At 35.9% G+C, this 21,944-nt stretch overlaps 1 pseudogene; it reads right to left on the bottom strand.

Annotated features, from left to right (window-relative positions):
- Positions 1-21,256, bottom strand: part of LOC118619667 — an 88,942-nt pseudogene extending 67,686 nt beyond the window's left edge.
- Positions 21,257-21,944: the final 688 nt, after the last annotated feature.

Here is a 21,944-nt window from a genome sequence, read left to right as displayed (position 1 = left end):
TAATGAACATTATCTATGATATGATAGTATATTGCTGTGAGATGATATCTTAGTTTAGGTTTGTTTTTTTTTATCCTCACCGAAGGATATTTTTCCATTTATTTTCAGACAGCAAGAGAGAGAAACATCAACGTGAGAGAGACACACCGATTGGCTCTCTCCCACACGACCCCAACCAGGGCCAGAGACTGAACCACAACCAAAGTACGTGCCCTTGACCAGAATCAAACCTGCGATTCTTTGGTCCGAAGGCTGATGCTCTAACTGCTAAGCCAAACCAGCCAGGGCTTAGTTTAGGTTTTTAAGCCATACATTTACATACTCGATTCAGAATTGATAGCCCCTCTCCCCCAACACACTTCCCAGAGTACCAAAGCCTTTCCAGTACTGCTCATCTCTCCTGAAGTTGGTTTTCAGTGAAAATAGGCTCTCTGTATGACTGCTTCTGCTTTTCCAAACTACCAACTCAAAGACCTTATAGCAGTATATTGGATGAGTTAGGTGAGACTGTGACAATACAGAACATTTCCACCTGAGCACTTACTTCCAAACTAGAATGAGAAAATTTTTCTTTCACCTTTTTTTCATTTCCATTTTTTCCTATATCCTATAGCTGACAACTGCTAGCAAGGTATTAATGGAAATTCATATTTAATACTCTTCTAACAAGAGCTTCAACTTATTTATTAAAATTTTTAATTTTTATATTCTAATGAACACCAAAAAAAAAAAAAAAAATGAATAAGGTCCCTGTTGTAGAATAGCCTACACATACATCGTTTAACTTAGATTAATTCTCACACCAGATCATGTTATAGATGAAATTGAATCTTAGATTTGAAAATTTAACAGTGGTTTCTGAGTTCAAAAATGGCAGGGCATGAATTCAAGTCAAGCCTCTCGATGGAAAACCTGGAATTGTTTCTACAACTCATGGAGTCGGGTTTAAGTTTTTATCCTATTAGGCTGGGAGGCAGAGACAGAAGGCAGGACCCAGACAGTCATGGCAAAGCTGGACGGTGCACCCTTCTTGGCCTCCTCTGAAGGGTTATGTGTGACAGCCATGAAACAAAGACAACATAAAATATAAATATATTCAGAACAATATAGCCTAATAGTTCTTAGGAGGGAATAAAGTTAACAACTCTGAATAAATGTGTGATTACAACTAGAGAAATAACATGGAAGGTTCTAGGCATTTTTTTAAAACTGAGTAGAAGCAGCCAACAAATATGACACCTGAAAGCAATAGGAAGTGATTAGTCTCACTGAGGGTGGTTCCCCTCAGGCTTAAAATAACCCCAGAATAACTTTAAAATCCTAAAGGAGGGCAACAAGAAATCATTTGGTGCCTAAGATTTAAAAGTGGTCAAATTTCATAGACTTGGAAGGCTAATATTTCCAAATAATGTAAATTTTATTAGACAATAAAGTTACTATTATTCATATATTGAATACTTATATTAGATTTCTCTACATATCAAAATAATATTAACTAACATTAGAAAAGTTAACATTTGATTAGAATTTGCTAAATTTTAGTTAAAACTTTCAGTATGATTTGAAAGAAAAAGAATTCTCATACAATGTATAAATTACAATATATTCAGAGGGACATAAAATTGCATTATGAAATCCACAGGTTATTTTCACATTTTTTAAAAAAGTAGCAAAATCCCTAATGTCAGTTTTAGAAGAAAATGTTTACTCTTTCAGTCAGCTCACCAATACTTAGATACATATTATAAACTATGAGGAATACCATAAATTAAATTCAAACTACTTTTAAAACTACAGTTTTATTTCCTGATACAAAAGGAAGAATCATCAATTTTATTTGTGAAACTAAGATGCCACCTATTGTTTAAAAAAATAAATACATCAAAAAAATCTATTTTTACTGAAAATTAGCATGTCTCTGGAGAAATATGAACATCATACACATAGAACAGAGCCTGGCTGTCCAACTGTATAGAATAATTACAAGTTTCAAAGAAGTAGAGTCATTAAGTAAAGCTCTTTAAAATTATATTAGGTGGGAAAGAGTTATCTATGTTTAGGTACCCGGACCTACAGAGGAGTGCATTTTGCTCTAGTAATTCTTTTTATATTTATGTAATTTTAACTCAGTTTTTTTTTTTTTTTTTATTATTGTCATTTTACATGCTATTGTAAAAAGTAACAGAGACACAGAAAAAATGGCGGTGGAATGAGTGGAAACTACACAGACCATCTCCCAGGACCAAACTGGAATTGCAATGAAAATAAAGACAAATCATCAGGAAAAGGCAACTGAAGGGCAGCTTGGAGGACCACATAAACAAGGACACTGACTCAATCCTGGTAGGCTTGTGGAGACAGGAGGGGGGCTGGGAGCCCACTGTCAGCAGCAGCCTCGGATGGGAGCTGTGGCCTTGGTGGGGAGCTACTGCCTCGACTGGGAGCAGCATCAGCCTCAGCTGGTATATGCAGCCTCAGCAGGGAGTGGTGGCTACCTCAGCTGGGAGCTGCCCCCTCGACTGAGAGCAGCAACAGCCTCATCTGGGAGCAGCAGGTGGGTGCGGCGGCAGCCTCGGCCTGGAGCGCCAGCCTTAGCTGGGAGCAGCACCTTCAGCTTAAACTCCCAAGCAGCTCCACAGCCCAGAGAAACAACAGAGGCTAAAATAGCAACAGCCACTCACCTTGGGCTCTGGCAGAGGGAGGGCAGACTGGACTGGAACTGTGTGGGAACACTCGGGATTTGGAGGGTGCTCACAGCTTTTGCTGAGTTGTAGCCACACAAGACTGTGGTCATCATATTCCTCCCAGGGCCCTGGAGAGAGGCGGTGGCTCCTCCCTCAAAGATTCAACCCCACCCAGGTGGCCACTGAAATGCTAATTGAGACTCATTAACAACCAACATCTACCCCACCTCGAGAAATCCTCTTACACTGAGCACTTGAGGGAGTTTTTCATGCAACTGAGAAGCCAAGGATCTTAAGGTGACTGCTATTAATAGCCTCCAGGCAAAAAGCTAGAGGATAACTGGACCATTCCCTGGGCTAGCAACTCTAACCAGAAAATTAATGCTTGACAGTGTTGTTTAACGTGGGTCCTCCCTGCCTCATCCAAACACAGGAGAGGAAGCCACAAACAGCAGAACACTAACACCCACAGAGAAAATTTGGCAGGCTCCAAAGCCCACTGTGATAGCCAAAATGGTGAAACACAGAAACAAAAGCCAAATGAAAGAACAAGAGACCTCTACCAAAGATGAGATAAATTAGGTGCAGTTAAGCAAGTTAACACAACTAGAATTCAGAGCCATGATCTTGAGGAAGCTCAACAGCATGTGTAAGGACATGAGCACCATGAGTAAAGACATAGAAATGTTGAAAATTAACCAGTTGGAAATTAAAAACCACCAAGAAGAAATGAGGAATAACATATCAGAAATTAAAAAAACAACACACATTGGAAGGTCTAAATAGCAAAGTGGAGGAAGCTGAGGACCGGATCAGTGAATTAGAAGATAGGGTAGAAAAAATCAACCAATCAGAAAACAAAACAAAACAAAAAAAAAAATTAAAAAACAGGAAGACAGCTTAAGAGAATTGTGGGACAACTGGAAAAGTAAAAACATTCACAACATAGGAGTCTCCAAAGAAGAAGAAAATAGGCAAGGGTTACAGAATATATTTGAAGAAATAGTGACAGAAAACATCCCTAATTTGGTGAAGAAAGAGGGCATTCAAGTTCAAGAAGCACAGAGACCTCAAGTAAGAAGAACACAAACAGGCCCACACCAAGACACATAATAATTAAAATGCCAAAAATTAAAGACAAAGAGAGAATCCTAAAAGCAGCAAGAGATAAGCAACAGGTTACCTACAAAGGAAACCCCATAAGGCTCTCAGCTGACTTCTCAACAGAAACACTACAGGCCAGAAGGGAATGGCAAGAGATAATCAAGGTCATGAAAAACAAGAATCTGAATCCAAGACTACTCTACCCAGCAAAGCTATGATTCAAAATAGAAGGTCAAATAAAAAGCTCCCCCCCCCCAAAAAAAAACAAAAAGGCTAAGTTAATACATTACCAACACACCAGCACTGCAAGAAATATTAAAAGGACTGCTGAAATTAGCAGAAGAAATAGGAAGAAAAATATAACCACACTAAACAAAAATGGCAGTAAATAAGTACATATCAATAATCACCTTAAATGTAAATGGACTGAATGCTTCGATAAAAAGACACAGAGAAGCTGATTGGATAAGAAAGCATGACTCATCTATATGTTGTTTACAAGAGACCCACCTCACAACAAAACACTCACAAAGGTTGAAAGTGAGGGATGGAAAAAAATCTTCCAAGGAAACGAAAAGGGAAAAAAAAACAACAACAACATGGGGAGCAATACTCATATCTGATAAAATAGATTTCAAATGAAGACCATAACTAGAGACAAAGAAGGCCCCTACATAATAGTGAAAGGCTCTATCCAACAGGAAGATATAACCTTGGTAAACATATATGCACCCAATATAGGAGCACCAAAATATATCAAAAATCTTCTGGAAGACTTCAAAGGAGAAATTGATAGCAATACAATAAAGCAGGGAACTTCAATACCCCACTGACAGCACTGGATACATACTCTAGACAAAAAAAAAAAAAAAAAAGCAAAAAAACAGACTCTAAATGAAGCACTAGACCAAATAGATTAATAGATATCTGCAGAGAATTACAACCCAAAACTACAGATTTCACATTCTTCTCAAGTGCATATGAGATATTCTCAAAGATACACCACATGTTAGACTTAGACAAACTAAGTCTCTACAAATTCAAGAAGATTAAAATCATATCAAGCATCTTCACACATCACAATGGCATGAAACTAGAAATCAATTGCAACAAGAACATGCAAAGACATTTGAAGACATGGAAGCTAAATAGCATGTTATTAAATAATGAATGGGTAAATGAGGAGATCAAGGAAGAAATTAAAAACATTCTGGAATCCAATGAAAATTAACACACAACTACACAAAACTATGGGAAACAAAAGAAGCAGTTCTGAGAGGAAAGTTCATAGCACTACAGGTGTACTTCAAGAAGCAAGAAAAATTTCTAATAGACTATCTAACCTCACAACTTAAAGAACAAGAAAACAAACAACAACAAAACCCTAGAGAAAGTAGAAGGAAGGAAATAGTAAAGATCAGAGAAGAAATAAATGACATAGAGTCCAAAAAAACAATTCAAAGGATCAGTGAAACAAAGAGCTGGTTTTGCAGAAAGATAAACAAGATTGATGGACCATTAACTAGACTCACCAAGAAACAAAGAGAGAGAACCGAAATACACAAAATCAGAAATGAAAGAGAAGTAACTGACACCACAGAAATACAGAAGATTGTCAACAACTACTATGTACAATTATATGGCAACAAATTCGACAATCTAGGTGAAATGGACAACTTTCTAGAAACACATAGACTCCCAAAACTGGACCGGGAAGAGATAGAAAACTTGAACAGACCAATAACAACAGAAGAACTTGAAGATGTAATCAAGACTCTCCCAGCAAACAAAAGCCCAGGCCCGGATGGCTTCACGGGGGAGTTTTACCAAACACTCAAAAAAGAACTAACACCCATTCTCCTCAAACTATTTAAAAAATTTCAAGAAAAAGAAGACTTCCAAACTCGTTGTATGAGGCCAGCATAATTCTAATTCCAAAATCAGGAAAAGACATTACAAAAAAAGAAAACTACAGGCAAATATCCCTGATGAACACAGACACAAAAATAATGAACAAAATACTAGCAAATCGGATCCAGAAACACATAAAAAAATTATTCACCATGATCAAGTGGGATTCATCCCAGGGATGCAACTGGTACAATATTCACAAATCAATAAATGTGATACACCACATAAACAAAATGAAGACTAAAAACCACATGATCATATCAATAGATGCTGAAAAAGTTTTGACAAATTCCAGCATCTATTTCTGATAAAAATGCTCAGCAGTGTCAGAATAGAGGAATCATATCTAGACACAATATAGGCCATATATGAAAGACCTACAGCCAACATCATACTCAATGGGCAGAAACTAAAAGCATTACCCTTAAGAACAGGAACAGGACAGGGATGCCCACTATTGCCACTCTTATAGTAACATAGTATTGGAAATCTTAGCCACAGCAATCAGACAGGAAGAAAAAATTAAAGGGATCCAAAGTGGAAAGGAGGATGTGAAACTGTCATTATTTGCAGATGACATGATACTATACGTAGAAAACCCCAAAGACTCCATCAAAAACTTACTAGACTTAATAAATGAATTTGGCAAAGTAGCAGGATACATTAACGTCAAGAAATCGATGGCATTCTTATACCACGAATGAAGTCACAGAAAGAGAAACTAAGAAAACAATCCCATTTACCATTGCAGCAAAAAAATCAAGATACCTAGGACTAACTTAACCAAAGAAATAAAGGACCTATTCACAGAAAACTACAGGTCATTGAAAAAAAAATAGGAAGATGTAAAAAAGTAAAAGCACATACCTTGTTCATGGATTGAAAAAATTAACATCATTAAAATGTCCATACTACCCAAAGAAATCTACAGATTCAATGCAATCACCAACAAAATACCAATGACTTACTTCACAGAACAAGAACAAATACTTCAAAAGTTCATATGGAACTAAAAAAGACCGTGAATAGCCACAGCAATCTTGTAAAAGAAGAACAAAGTAGGAGGGACAACATTACCCGATTTCAGGTTATACTACAAAGTCACTTTAATCAAAAGAGCTTGGTACTGGCACAAGAACAGGCATATACACCAGTGGAACAGAACAAAGAACCCAGAAATGGGTCCAAGGTATTAAGCTCAATTAATATTTGACAAAGGTGGAAAAAAAAAATGGTGGCGGAGGAATGGAGCTACACAGACCATCTCCCAGGACCAAAGTGGATTTACAACGAAAATAAAGACAAATCGTCAGGAAGGGGGACCACATAACCAGGGACACTAACTCACTCCTGGTAGGCTTGCAAGGATGCGAGAGGGGGCTGCGAGCTTACGGTCTGCAGAGGCCTGGGCTGGGACCAGCGGACTAGGCTGGGACCAGGGGATTCGGCTGGAAGCTGCTGCCACCTCGGCTGCGTCTGCCGAGGCTGAGTCCTGTGAACTCGGCTGAGAGCTATGCCCTTGGATTGTGCCACAGACTCGGCCGCCCTTAGCTGGAAGCAGCACCCTCGGGTTACAAGTACCAGGTGGCACCATGACACAGAGTCGGACTGAGGCTAAATTGGCAGCAGCCACTCTCCTTGGGCTCCCATAGAAGGAAGGCAGACAGGACTGGAACTGTGTGTGGACACTCAGGATTTGGAAGGTGCTCAGAGCTTATGCTGAGTGCAGCCACGCAGGACAGTGGTCATCTTACTTCTTCCCAGGGCCCTGGGGGAGTCAGTGGACCCTCCCTCAGAGATTCAACCTCACCTGGTGGCCATTGAAATGCTAATTGAGGCCCATTAACAACCAGCATTAGCCCCACCCTCAGGAAATCCTCTTACACTGAGCACCTGAGGGAGTTTTTCAGGCAACTCAGAAACTGAGGTTCTTCAAGTGACCTCTACTAATAGCCCCAGGCAAAAAAAAGCTAGAGGAAAGTTAAGACTTGACAGTGGTGTTTCAAGTGGGTCCTTCCAGCTTCATCCAAACCTAGGAGAGGAAGCCACAAACAGCAGAACACTAACACCCACAGAGAAAATTTGGCAGGCTCCAAAGCCCACTGTGATAGCCAAAATGGTGAAACACAGAAACAAAAGCCAAATGAAAGAACAAGAGACCTCTACCAAAGATGAGATAAATTAGGTGCAGTTAAGCAAGTTAACACAACTAGAATTCAGAGCCATGATCTTGAGGAAGCTCAACAGCATGTGTAAGGACATGAGCACCATGAGTAAAGACATAGAAATGTTGAAAATCAACCAGTTGAAAATTAAAAATGACATATCAGAAACGAAAAACACATTGGAAAGTCTAAAAAGCAGAGTAGAGGAAGCTGAGGACCGGATCGCTGAATTTGAAGACAGTATAGAAAAAATCAACCAATCAGAAAACCAAAAAGAAAAAAAAAAACAATTAAAAAACAGGAAGACTGAGAACTTAAGAGAACTTTGGGACAATTGGAAACGTAATAACATTCACATCATAGAAGTCCCTGAAGAGGAAGAAAATGAGCAAGGGTTAGAGAATATATTCAAATAAATAGTGACAGAAAACTTTCCTAATTTGGTGAAGGAAGAAGGCATTCAAGTTCAAGAAGCACAGAGAGCCCCAAGTAAGAAGAACCCACACAAGCCCACACCAAGACACATAGTAATCAAACTGCCAAAAATTAAAGACAGAGAAACTCCTAAAAGTAGCAAGAGATAAGTAACTGGTTACCTACAAAGGAACCCCCATAAGGCTCTCAGCTGACTTCTCATAAGAAACACTGCAGGCCAGAAGGGAATGGCATACAGTAATCAAGGTCATGAAAAAAAGGGATCTGAATCCAAGACTATTCTACCCAGCAAGGCTATCATTCAAAATGGAAGGTCAAATAAAGAGTTTCCAGAAGAAAAAAAAAAAAAAGGCTAAGGGAATACAATAGCAACAAACCAACACTGCAAGAAATGTTAAAAGGACTGCTGTAATTAGCAGGAGAAATGGGAGGAAAAATAGAACCACACTAACAGAAATGGCAATAAATAAGTACATGTCAATAATCACCTTAAATGTAAATGGAATGAATGCTCCCATAAAAAGACACAGAGAAGCTGATTGGATAAGAAAGCATGACTCATCTATATGTTGTTTACAAGAGATCCACCTCACAACAAAACACTCACATAGATTGAAAATGAAGGGATAGAAAAAATCTTCCAAGCAAATGGAAAGGAAAAAAAAGGTGGGGTAGCAATACTCATATCTGATAAAATAGACTACAAAATGAAGGCTATAACTAGAGACAAAGAAGGCCACTACATCATATTGAAAGGATCTATCCAACGGGAAGATATAACCTTCATAAACATATATGCACCCAATATAGGAGCACCAAAATGTATTAAAAATCTTCTGGAGAACTTCAAAGGAGAAATCAATAGCAATACAATCATAGAAGGAGACTTCAACACCCTGCTGACATCACTGGATAGATCCTCTAGACAAAAAATTAGCAAGGAAACAGAAACTCTAAATGAAGCACTAGACCAAATTGATTTAATAGATATCTATTGAGAATTACATCCCAAAACTACAGAATTCACATTCTTCTCAAGTGCACATGGGACACTCTCAAAGATACACTACATGTTAGGGCACAAACTAAGTCTCTACAAGTTCAAGAAGACTGAAATCATATCAAGCATCTCTCAGATCACAATGGCATGAATCTAGAAATCATTTGCCACAAGAACATCCAACGACATTTGAACACATGGAAGCTAAACAGCATGTTATTAAACAATGAATGGGTCACCGAGGACATCTAGGAAGAAATCAAAAACTTCCTGGAAACCAATAAAAGTGAAGACACAACAACACAATCTATGGGATGCAGCGAAAGCAGTTCTGAGAGGGAACTTCATAGCACTACAGGCCTACCTAAAAAAAAAACAACAAACATCTCAAATAGACTATCTAACCTCACAACTTAAAGAACTAGAGAGCAAACAAAAAGAAAACCCCAGAGCAAGTAGATGGAAGGAAATAGTAAAGATCAGAGCAGAAATAAATGACATAGAGACCAAAAAAACAATTCAGAGGATCAATAAAACAAGGAGCTGGTTTTTGAAAAAATAAACAAGATTGATGGACCCTAAGCTAGACTCACCAAGAAACAAAGAGAGAGACCCCAAATATACAAAATCAGAAATGAAAGAGAAGTAACAACTGACACCACAGAACTGCAAAAGATCGTTAACAACTACTATGAACAATTACATGGCAACAAATTCGACAATCTAAGCAAAATGGACAAATTTTTAAGAACACATAGTCTCCCAAAACTGAACCAGGAAGAGATAGAAAACTTGAACAGACCAATATCAACAGAAGAAATTGAAGATGTAATCAAGACTCTCCCAGCAAACAAAAGCCCAGGCCCAGATGCCTTCACGGGGGAGTTTCACTGAACATTCAAAGAAGACCTAACACCCATTCTCCTCAAACTATTTCAAAAAATTCAAGAAGAAGGAAGACTTCCAAACTTGTTTTATGAAGCCAGCATAATTCTAATTCCAAAACCAGAAAAAGACACTACAAAGAAAGAAAACTACAGGCCAATATCCTTGATGAATATAGACGCCAAAATCCTGAACAGAATACTAGCAAATCGGCTCCAGCAATACACCAAAAAAATTATTCACCATGACCAAGTGGGATTCATCCCAGGGATCCAAGGCTGGTACAATATTCGCACATCAATAAACATAATACACCACATTAATAATATAAACAATAAAAACCACATGATCATATCAATAGATGCCGAAAAAGCCTTCGACAAAATCCAGCATCCATTTCTGATAAAAACACTCAGCAATGTGGGTATAGAGGGATCATATCTAGACATAATAAAGGCCATATATGAAAGACCTACAGCCAACATCATACTCAATGGGCAAAAACTAAAAGCATTTCCCTTAAGAACAGGAAAAAGGAAAGGATGCCCACTTTTACCACTCTTATTTAACACAGTACTGGAAGTCTTAGCCACAGCAATCAGATAGGAAGAAAAAATAAAATTGATCCTAATTGGAAAGGAGGAAGTGAAACTGTCATTATTTGCAGATGACATGATACTATACATAGAAAACCCCAAAGACTCCATCAAAAAATTACTAGACTTAATAAATGAATTTGGCAAAGAGCAGGATACAACATTAACGTCAAGAAATTGATGGCATTCTTATACACCAAGGATGAAGTCACAGAAAGAGAAACTAAGAAAACAATCCCATTTGCCATTGCGGCAAAAAAATTAAGATACCTAGGAATAAACTTAACCACAGACATGAAGGACCTATTTGCAGAAAACTACAGGTCATTGAAAAAAGAAATAGAGGAAGATATAAAAAATTGGAAGCACATACCCTGTTCATGGATTGGGAGAATTAACATCATTAAAATGTCCATATTACCCAAAGTAATCTATAGATTCAATGCAATCCCCGTCAAAATACCAACGGCATACTTCACAGAATTAGAACAAGTACTTCAAATGTTCATATGGAACCAAAAAAGACCTCGAATAGCCACAGCAATCTTGAAAAGGAAGAACAAAGTTGGAGGAATCACATTACCAGATTTCAAGTTATACTACAACCCCACTGTAAACAAAACAGCCTGGTACTGGCACAAGAACAGGCATATAGACCAGTGTAACAGAACAGAGAACCCAGAAATGGACCCAAGGCAATATGATCAATGAATATTTGACAAAGGTGGCAAGAGCATACAGTGGAGTAAGGACAGCCTTTTTAATAAATGGTGCTGGGAAAATTGGACAGCTACATGTAGAACAATGAAACTAGACCATCAACTTACACCCTACACAAGAATAATCTCAAAATGGATAAAAGACTTAATTGTGACTCATGAATCCATAAAAATCATAGAAGAAAATGTAGGCAACAAAATTTCAGACATCATACACAGCAGAATTTTCACTGACACATCACCTAAGGCAACAGAAACAAAGGAGAAAATGAACACATGGGACTACATCAAACTCAAAAGCTTCTGTACAGCAAAAAATACAATTATGAAAATGGAAAGACTACCCACTATATGGAAGAGCATAATTGCCAATGATATATCAGATAAGGGGTTAATTTTCAATATATATAAAGTGCTCATCCAACTGAGCAAAAGGAAGTCAAAGAACCCAATTAAAAAATGGGCAGAGGATCTGAATAGACACCTCTCCAAACAGGACATACAAATGGCTAAGAGACATATAAAGAAATGCTCAACATCACTAATCACCAGAGAGATGCAAATTAAAACAACAATGAGGTATCACCTCACACCTGTCAGAATGGCTGCCATCAACAAATCATCAAACAACAAGTGTTCGCGACGGTGTGGAGAAAAGAGGACTCTAGTACACTGCTGGTGATAATGCAGACTGGTGCAGCCACTGTGGAAAACAATATGGTGTTACCTCAAAAAGTTAAAAATTGCACTTCCATTTGACCCAGTGATCCCACTTCAAGGAATATACCCTAGGAAGCCTGAAACACCAATCTGAAAGAATATATGTACCCTACCCCTATATTTGTAGCAGCACTATTTACAATAGCTGAGATCTGGAATCAGCTCAAATGTCCATTAGTAGGTGAATGGATAAAAAAGTAGTGGTACTTATACAAAATGGAGTACTATGCAGCTGTAAGAAAGAAAGATCTCTTATTCTTTGAGAATAAGTGGTGGTACCTGGAAAGTGTCATCCTTTGTGAAACAAGCCAGAGAAAGACAAGTATCATATGATCTCACTTATTTGTGGAATATAATGAACATAACAGTCTGAGGAATGGGTTAGTCCCAGAGATATAGAAGTGGGGTACGGACTGACTAGCCCCGGAAGCGGGCCTGCGGGGGAAGATAAACCACAGAACTTATATGCATGCCTGAATAATGGACAGGGACAACAAAGCTTGGTAGAGGGCGGAAAGGGAGTGGGTGGGGGAATCAGTGGGGGAAAAAGGAAAAACATCTGTAACAAAAATAAATAAATTACTTAAGAAAAAATAAATCAATAAAGTCATCTGAGGGAGAAGAAAAGCAAAAACAAAAACAAAAACAAAAACAAAAAACAAAACAACAACAACAAAAGAAGTAACAGAAATCTCATTTGCCCTTGGTTTCCTCCATGCAAACTATACTTCAAGAACCAAGATATCCACATTGGTAGGTTAAAATATAGAACATTTTCATCATCACAAGGATAATTTTTGTGGCCTTTTTATAGCCACTCTCATTTTCTTCCCATCTCCCACTACCTCCTTAACTCTTTGCAACCACTAATCTGTTTGTTTCTTGTTTCTGTAGTTTTGCATTAAAAAAATATGGTTTCAATGGAATTATATTGTAGGTAAACATTGGGGATGGCTTTTACACTCAGCATAATTCTCCAGTAATTCACTTAGATTGAGGTGTGTATCAATAGTGTATCAATCTATTACTGCTGAGTAGTATTTCATAGTGTGGACATTCAACAATTTGTTTAGCCAATCAACCCTTGGAAGACATGTGGTTTGTTTCCAGTTTGGGACTATTACAAACAAAACTGCAATGAACATTAGTGTACAGGATTTTGTTTGAAGATAAGTTTTCATTTTTCTAAAATGAATGCCCAGGAGTGCAAATGCTGATTTGTGTAGTAGTTATATGTTTAGTACTTAAAGAAATTGCCAAATTATTTTTAGGAGCAGCTGCAACATTTTATATTCCCATCAGCAATGTATGAGTGATCCAATTTTTCTGTGTCTTAACCAGTATTTGACATTGACTCTGTTTTCATTTTAGTCATTTTGATAGGTATATAGTGGTGCACTGTAGGTTTAATTTTCATTTCCCTAATGATGTTGCAAATCTTTTCATGTGCTTATTGCCTTCTGCATACCTTCTTTGGTGAAATGTCTTTTCATATATTTTGTTCTTTTTTAACTGGCTTGCTTCTTTGTTTTCTTTCTTTCATTTCATTTCATTTTTTTTTTTTTTTTTTTTTTTTACTATTGAGTTTTAGAAGTTCTGCATGTATTCTAGATAACTACTAGTGTTTTGTCAGATATTTAATTTGCAATTTTTTTTCTAATTGTAGCTTGTATTAAGTGTAATTTATCAGTTTTTCCTTTCATATACCATGGTTTTGGTGTCACATTTAAGAACTCTTTACCTAGCCCTAGAAGCCAAAGATTTTCTCCTGTTTTGTTCCTTTTTGTTTTCTAAAAGTTTTATACTTTTATATCTTATATTTGAGTCCATGATCTGTTTTGAGTTTATTTTCATAGAAGGTGTGAAACTAAGGTCAAAAGTTTTGTTTGTTTGTTTGTTTTTCCTACAGATGTTCTGTAGCTCCAGCTGCAATTTATAAATAGATTATTTTTTCTGCTTTGAATTGCTTTTACAACTTTGTCAGAAGTCAGGCATATTTGTTTGGGTCTATTTCTGCATTCTCTCTTCTATTCCATATGTTTATTCTTCCACCAATACCACACTGTCTTGATTACTGTAGCTATACAATACGTCTTTAAATCAGGTTTTATAATTCTTCCCACTTTATTATTTTTCAAAATTGTTTTAGCTATTCTTGTTCATTTGCCTTTCCATATAAATTTTATAATTTTGCCTATGTCTACAAAAATTCTTGCTGGAATGTTCCTAAGATTGTATTAAATCTGCATCAACTTCAAAAGAATTAGCATCTTTAATATGTTGTCTTCTAATCTTCAAACATATTTCTTCATTTATTTACATATTTTTTATTTCTTTCATTGAGCATTTTATAGTTTTCAGTATATAAACTCCATACATGTTTTATTTCATTTATTAAGTAATATTTTTAATTTTGATGTCCGCTTGTTCATTGATAGTATATAGAAAGAAATATCAATGATTTTTGAATATTTGTGTTATATTATTCAACCTTGACATATTTACTTTTTGTTCTAGAAATTTTTTGTAGATTTATTCAGATTTTATATGTATACAATTATGTCATCTTCAAATAGGAAAATTTTTATTTTTCCCTTTCCAATCTTTACACTTTTTATTCCCTTTTCTTGACTTTATCACACTGGTAGAACTTCTACCATTATGTTGAATAAGGGAAGCCATCTGAACATTTAGCTACGTATCTTTAGTATTCAGATGTCTATTCATGTTAGATATTTCTTCTTGAATGAGTTTTAAGAGTTTATACTATTAAGATATTTGTACATTTCATCTATGTAATTAAATTTATGTGAATAAAGTTATCGATATTTTCCCCTTATAATCCATTTTGTATCTATATAATCCATAATTTGGGTTCTTTATTAATTTCTGATATTTGCAATTTGCATCTTCTATTTTCTTGATCATTCTGGCTATAAGTTTAATAATTTTGGTTTCACTAATTTTTGTTGCTATTTTATTGATTTCAGCTCTTTATGTCTTTCCTTAAGCTTTGTGTGTGTGTGTGTGTGTGTGTGTGTGTGTGTGCTTTTTTCCTCTAGTTTGTTAAGGTGAAATCTTACATTTTTTCATTTGAGATAGTTCTTTTTTTAATATAATCAAGGATAGCATAACTTTTCCTCTCAAGTACCATTTTAGTTGTCCTGCTAAAGCTGCTTTAGAAATTTCTTTGACATATGGTTAATTGAAGTATGTTGTTTAATTTCTAAATATCAAGGGATTTTCAGATATATTTTTATTGATTTCAAGTTTTATTGTTGTCAAATAACATACTTACAACATTTTAATCTTTGTGAATTGTTGAGATTTGCATTCATTATGTCCCAGAATATGCTTTATCTGGATGAATGTTTTGGGTGTACTTGGAAGAAAAAGTGTATCCTGCTATTGCAGGTAGAATGTTTTGTAAATGTCAATTATATCAAAGTCATAGTGTTTCTATATCTTTGCTGAAGTTCCTGTCTGTTTGTTTTATAAATTACTGAATGAAAAGTGCTGAAGTTTGAAACAATCATTGTAGATTTGTCTCACCTTTTAGTTGTATCAGTTTTACGTAATGTATTTTGAAGCTCTGTTACTATATATATACATATTTAGGGTTAGATATCTTCTTCATTAAATAAACCCTATGTCATGAGGAGAAAAAGGGGGTTTAAATTAGAAAAAGAGAATATTCCTTGGTAATATTTCTTGTTCTGAATCTACGTCATCTAGTATTAATATAGCTAATACAATTTTTTGATTAGTGTTTATATGGTATATTATTTTTTGTTTTATTTTTAATAACCTTTTGTTTTTGTTTTAAAGTGGGTGTCTTATAGACAGTATAGAATTGAATCTTACTATTTGTCAAAAATATGTTTGTATTTATCTTTTTTTAGAGAGAGAGGAAGTGAGAGAGATAGAAATATTGACGTGAGAGATAAACATCTATCGGCTACCTCCTGCGTGCCCCCTACTAGGGATCAAGCCCCCAACTCAAGCATGTGCCCTGACCCGGCATCAAACCGGAACCTCTTAGTCTATGGGATGATGCTCAATCCACTGAGCCATACCAGCTGGGGAAAATCTTGTTATTTTTATCTGATACTGAGATTCTCTGCCTTTTAATTGAAGTGTTTAAATTATTTACCTTTAATGAATTATTGATATGTTTGAATTTTAATTGACCATATATTACTTGTTTTCTATTTGTCCCTATTTTTTTGGCTTTTCCTTTTTTTCTCCCTTCTATTGGAAAAATTGCATACATATTTTTAATGGGAAGGTTTCATGTTATTTCTACTATTGACTTTTGGTTATATCTATTTTATTTTTAATTTTGTGGTTGCTCTTGAATTTAGCACACATACACACCATATCACAGCATATCTTCCAATAATATTATATCATTTCACATAATATTGTATCATAAGAACCTTACAATAATATACTTCTATCTTCTCTCTACTCTGGGTCTCAAATCAAGATATCCACTAGCTGCATTCTCATCTGGTCCTCAGGGATCTCTTAAAAGTTCATAAAAGAGTGGGAAGAATTCAGTGGTTTGTGTCTGCAAGCTTATGGTCTCCTTTTTCCTACTCGCTTTTTGTTAGAAAATGACCTCAGCTCCTAGAGGCCACTTACATGTTCTTGCCACATGGTCCCCTTCAAAGCCATCAGGAGAATTCTCCTCTCTTTAAATCTCTCTCATACTTACATCTCTGACTTCTTCTGTCTGACTTTCTAGATCTAGCTTTAAAACACTCATGTGATCAGATAAGGTCCAAACAGATAATCTCCCTTTTGTCATAAAGATAACATAATCATGGGAATGGTATCTCATAATATTCACAGGGTCCATCCACACTCAAGGCATGGGCCACTGGGGGTCATCTTATAATTCTGCCTACCACACAAGGCATGGAAATATATATATATATATATATATATATATATATATATATATAACTAAAACATAATTTCTTAAAAAAGAATAAAAGATTTTCAATCTGTACCCTCTCCAGTTAACTAAAAAATATTACTGGACATATAATGAGAACTCAGTAAGTATTAGTTGACTGGAACACCTGACTTCTCTCTGTGAATAATAAGTATCTGAAGTACACATTGATTAACATTTTTCTCCTGCACTCTCAATTACCTTAATTGCTCAAGGTAATCAGGTGTCCTAGATTCTACTTGTACTTCCCTGCTGGTTGAATATTCCAACAAAATCCCAAGTGAAACAATCAATCATAGTAAAAGTAGCACAGCATTATAAAAATTCTAAATATAAAAAACATAAAAGGAGAAAATCAGTCAACACATATGCATGAATAATCTAGGCCTATACATTGATCATAATAAGTAGGAAGTAAGATCTATGGAGCACTTTCTTGGAATCTTCCAGACAAAATCAGAGATGTGGTGCTTCTATATAGCCAACATACATTACAAAATAAAGCACCAGTTCTCTTCTCTCTCAACTCATTTTTAACCTCATTTCATTTTGTTGTTGTTAATCCTTCCCTGAAGGGGGAGAAAGAGAGAGACACACATTGGTTGCCTCCCACACAACCCCAACCAGTGCTGGGCATAGAACCTGCAAACCCAGGTATGCACTCTTGACCGAATTGAATCCTCAACCCTTTGGTCCATTGGTCAACGCTTTAACCACTGGGCCAAACCAGCTAGGGCAACCCCATGTTTCTTTTCTCTTAAACATATTTTTAATGCCTTTTCCCATTTCAACTTTGTCTAGTTGCCTCTTTGCCCCAGATCCTCTGTTTTCTCCTTGCTATTTCTTTTTTTCTACCTATTCAGGTATTCCCCATCTCTCCATGTTCCTTCTCTCCTCTCCCCTTCTCTTCCCTTTCTTTCATTGGACTCCCTTTTCTCCTCATGACTATACTGTCTATTGGTTCACCTCTTCTCCCTAACTAGTTCTGACTCCTTTAAACAATTGTTGGTTACTTTTATATAAATTGATTTTCATCCTCAGTTCCTGAGTGTTAAAGTCTGTATTACGAACAATATGTTCATCTATGATATGTTTATCTATTATATATATATATTATCTATATATATACATATATATATACATATATATATATATAGATAATATATATATATATAATCAGTCTATAAAGACAAGACAAAGGAAACATCAAGCATTTTTGTCCTATATAATCTGAATCTGTACATACTAATGAAAAACATACATTGCCTGAGAATTATCTCAGATCAGTTTCCATCTCTATGTATCCTACAATAAAACCCTACTTTAAAAAGCAGAGAAGTACTTAAATTGTCCACTGGATGACTTGTAATTATATGAGGAGACAGACAATAAAAAAAGATTTTTTAGAACTATAGTTTTTTCTTTAATAAAGAAAAGGCAGGGGCTTTGTTTTGTTTTGTTTTGTTTAATAAATGAAGTGCATATCAAATAAAATATCTTACAAATGACTTAAATTCCTATTCAGGACAAATTCTTCCAAATTCCTATTACCTTATAATTATTTATGAATCAGATGCAAAGGAAAAATAAATCAATAGAAGAAAGGTTATGTAGAGAAAATATTTCTTAGTTATAGAGACTAAAGAAGGTTCACAATTATTCATCATTGAAATAGGAAAAAATAAAATGCAAATGTACCATAATTAGCTCTGTGAGTAAACTGCTCTAGATTTAAAAACATTGTAATCAGATATAAGTAGTAACTATGTCTAGAGAAAAAATATTAATGATCATATGAAGAAGACATATTTAAATAACATGATAGTTCAGTAAAGGGTAAATTTATTACTGAGAGTAGAGTCGATTACTACAAGGAATCACCAATTTAAAATATGTTAATCCAAATGAAAATTATTTCTGTTATATGCAACAAAAATGACATATGCAATAAAATGACAATAGGTCAACAGCCTTGATATGTCAAGTATTCAGGCAAATCAAAAAACAAATGGCACTACATCAAACAAAAAAGCTTCTGAGTAACAAAAGAAATAATCAACAAAATGCAAAGAAAACCAATGATATAGGACAATATATTTTCAAAAAATATATCTGAAAATGAATTAATATCCTATATACATATAAATAATTTATATAACTCAATAGCAAAAACAAAATAAACCAATTAAACATGAGCAGAGGAACTGAATAGACACTGTTAAGAAGACATACAAATGGTCAACAGGCATATTAAAAGGTACTTGAGCCCTGGCCATTGTGGCTCAGTTGGTTGGCTCAGTTGCACCAAAAGGTCACCCATTTGATTCCCAGTCAGGGTGCATGCCCAGATTGTGGATTCCATCCCTGGAGGAGATGTGTAGGAGGCAGCCGATTCATGTTTCTTTTTCCTGTTGATCTCTCTCTCTCTCCACCTTCCCTTCCTCTCTCTCTAAAATCAATACAAACATTTTTTTTAAGGTGGCTGACATCACTAAGCATCAGGGAAATGTATATCAAAACTATAAGGAGCTATCACCTTACACCAAAAAGTATCTATTTACAAGACATATATTAACACAAAGGGGAAAGAGATGTTTATGTTAAGGGTCTCAAAAGGGAAGATCATCTTGGATTTTCTAGGTAGACCAGTAAAAATATAAGTGTCCTTATATGTGCAAAGGGGAAGAAGGAGTCAGAGAGAGAGATAGAAGCAGAGGTCAGAGTAATTTGATTTCTGGGAGTCAGCAGTCAAGAAATGTAGGCAGCATCCAGAAGCTGGAAAAGGCAAGAAAACAGATTCTTGCTTGGAGCCTCCAGAAAGAACCACATTTGGCTGACATCTTGATTTTATCCCTGTGAGAACTATTTGGATTCCTGACCTTCAGAATTCTGAAATTTAAAAAAGTATGTTATTTTAAGCCACTAGGTTTGTGTTCATTTGTCATAGCAATAATAAGAAACAGGTACAAGTCCTTAGGAAATAAATACCAGGTACGAACATGATTACCTAAACTTGAGTAAGATTCACTTACATCTCAGAAGAGATTACAGGATAAAAGCATCTATCTAATGTAACATATAATGAAAACTTTTTTCTTGCAGCTGGTAAAGTAATTGTGGAGAAAAGCCTGATTGTTGAGAATGTACTTGGGTAAGTACATTGCAAATGAGATACACACAATGAAGCTGATGAGTCTCTTGCAAGTTCACTGGCAAGGGAAAAACAATTCTGCACAATAAAAGAGACCAATATAGGGGTACCAATGAATGGCTATGGAATAGGTAAGGGAGGGGAGGGTTGTAGAATCCAGGAATAAGACACAGAGTACTCGTCCTGGGAACAGCATGAATGAAATATACAGCCAGAAGCTATATATGCTTGGACCCTCTCTGCATAATTTTTGTATTAGTCAGCTTTTTCCTGGTACAGTAAACAATCTCAAAGTGCCAGAGGCTTAATTAATAAACAATTAGTTTTTACTTGTGACTAGGGCTCTGATATGGCTAGCTGGGTTCCCAGTATTAACTAGGCTTGAGTTGAGATTTGCATTATGTCATGCTGGCACCTAGGCTGAAGATTTAGCTGTGCTGCTAGCTAAAAATGCTGTTCTCAGGAGGATGCATGGGTGCAAGAGGGTGAGGAGTTCTTCTAGAAAAAGGCCTCCTGTTACTACCACCCATGGAAGTCACATGGGCAAACCAAGTCAGCAGGAAAGGGGAACATGTCAGGAAGAGGTAAGTGAATGTTTGTTGAACAATATTCCTATCTACTATAATACCAAAACATTTCAGTAAAGCTAGGAAAATAATAATATACCTGGTGTCATATGCAATTTGGTGATAGCCAAGTTTATGGCAAGTTTTGCATTAAGAGCAGCACAGAACTGAAATAGTAAGACAAAGGGAATAAGGAAAACAGGAAAGGTAAAATGGATTAGAGTTTTATTTCTTCAACACAAAGTAAAAGGAAACAAATACCTCTTTATTACTAATACTGCACTGAATAATTTTATTCTCATTTACTTTTACAAGATTTTCATATGAGAAAACAAGTTCATACAGGTTAAGATTCATGTCCACGTTTCTACAGTTTGTGTTCCATGATGGTAATTTAGGGCTGTATCATTAAGGAAAGTTGAAGAACTAAGGTGTGTGGGGGAGGGTGCTCTGAGCAGAATCAGTGGGCATAGAAAGTAACTCTTTAAACATAGAAAACTAGAAAAATACCAAAAGATAGTAAACCCCATCAAAATTGGGAAGGATTTGTTTTACATGGAAATGAGGTTAAAACAAGTTGGATCAGTAGTGCAGGCAAAGACATAATCCATGAGTTTCTGAAGATAGCAATGCAGCACTAGCATCCAGGAGATTGGCAGATGCCAGCAGAGGCTGCATCAAGGGAACACATTTGGAAGTATTTGTGATGGCACTGAGACCAGGCCATCACTATCCTATAGAAATACCCTTGAAAATTAGAAAAATATGCCCTCTCTTCCTTTGGCACAGACCAGAGTCAGTGGGAATATGGTTTTCTCAGTTCCACTTGCTCCCTCCAAAAAGTGGCCTAAATATGCACCACCTTACACAATAAACCTAGTGGGGTTGGGATTAGAAATGAGGGGGTGGGGTGAAATTTAAAGACTTTCATAAAGGGTATTTCTCCAAACTGTCCACATGAGTGAGAAAAACAGTCTGTTTATATGATGCCTAGAGGAAGTCAAATATTCACCAAAAGTCAGATGTGTATTAAATGGTTCTTTTC

The sequence above is a fragment of the Molossus molossus genome, unplaced genomic scaffold (genome assembly GCF_014108415.1).
Source record: "Molossus molossus isolate mMolMol1 unplaced genomic scaffold, mMolMol1.p scaffold_m16_p_7, whole genome shotgun sequence".
NCBI classification, from domain to species: domain Eukaryota; kingdom Metazoa; phylum Chordata; class Mammalia; order Chiroptera; family Molossidae; genus Molossus; species Molossus molossus.
The sequence above is the reverse complement of the archived record's forward strand: the minus strand, read 5'-3'. Positions and strand labels throughout refer to the sequence as shown.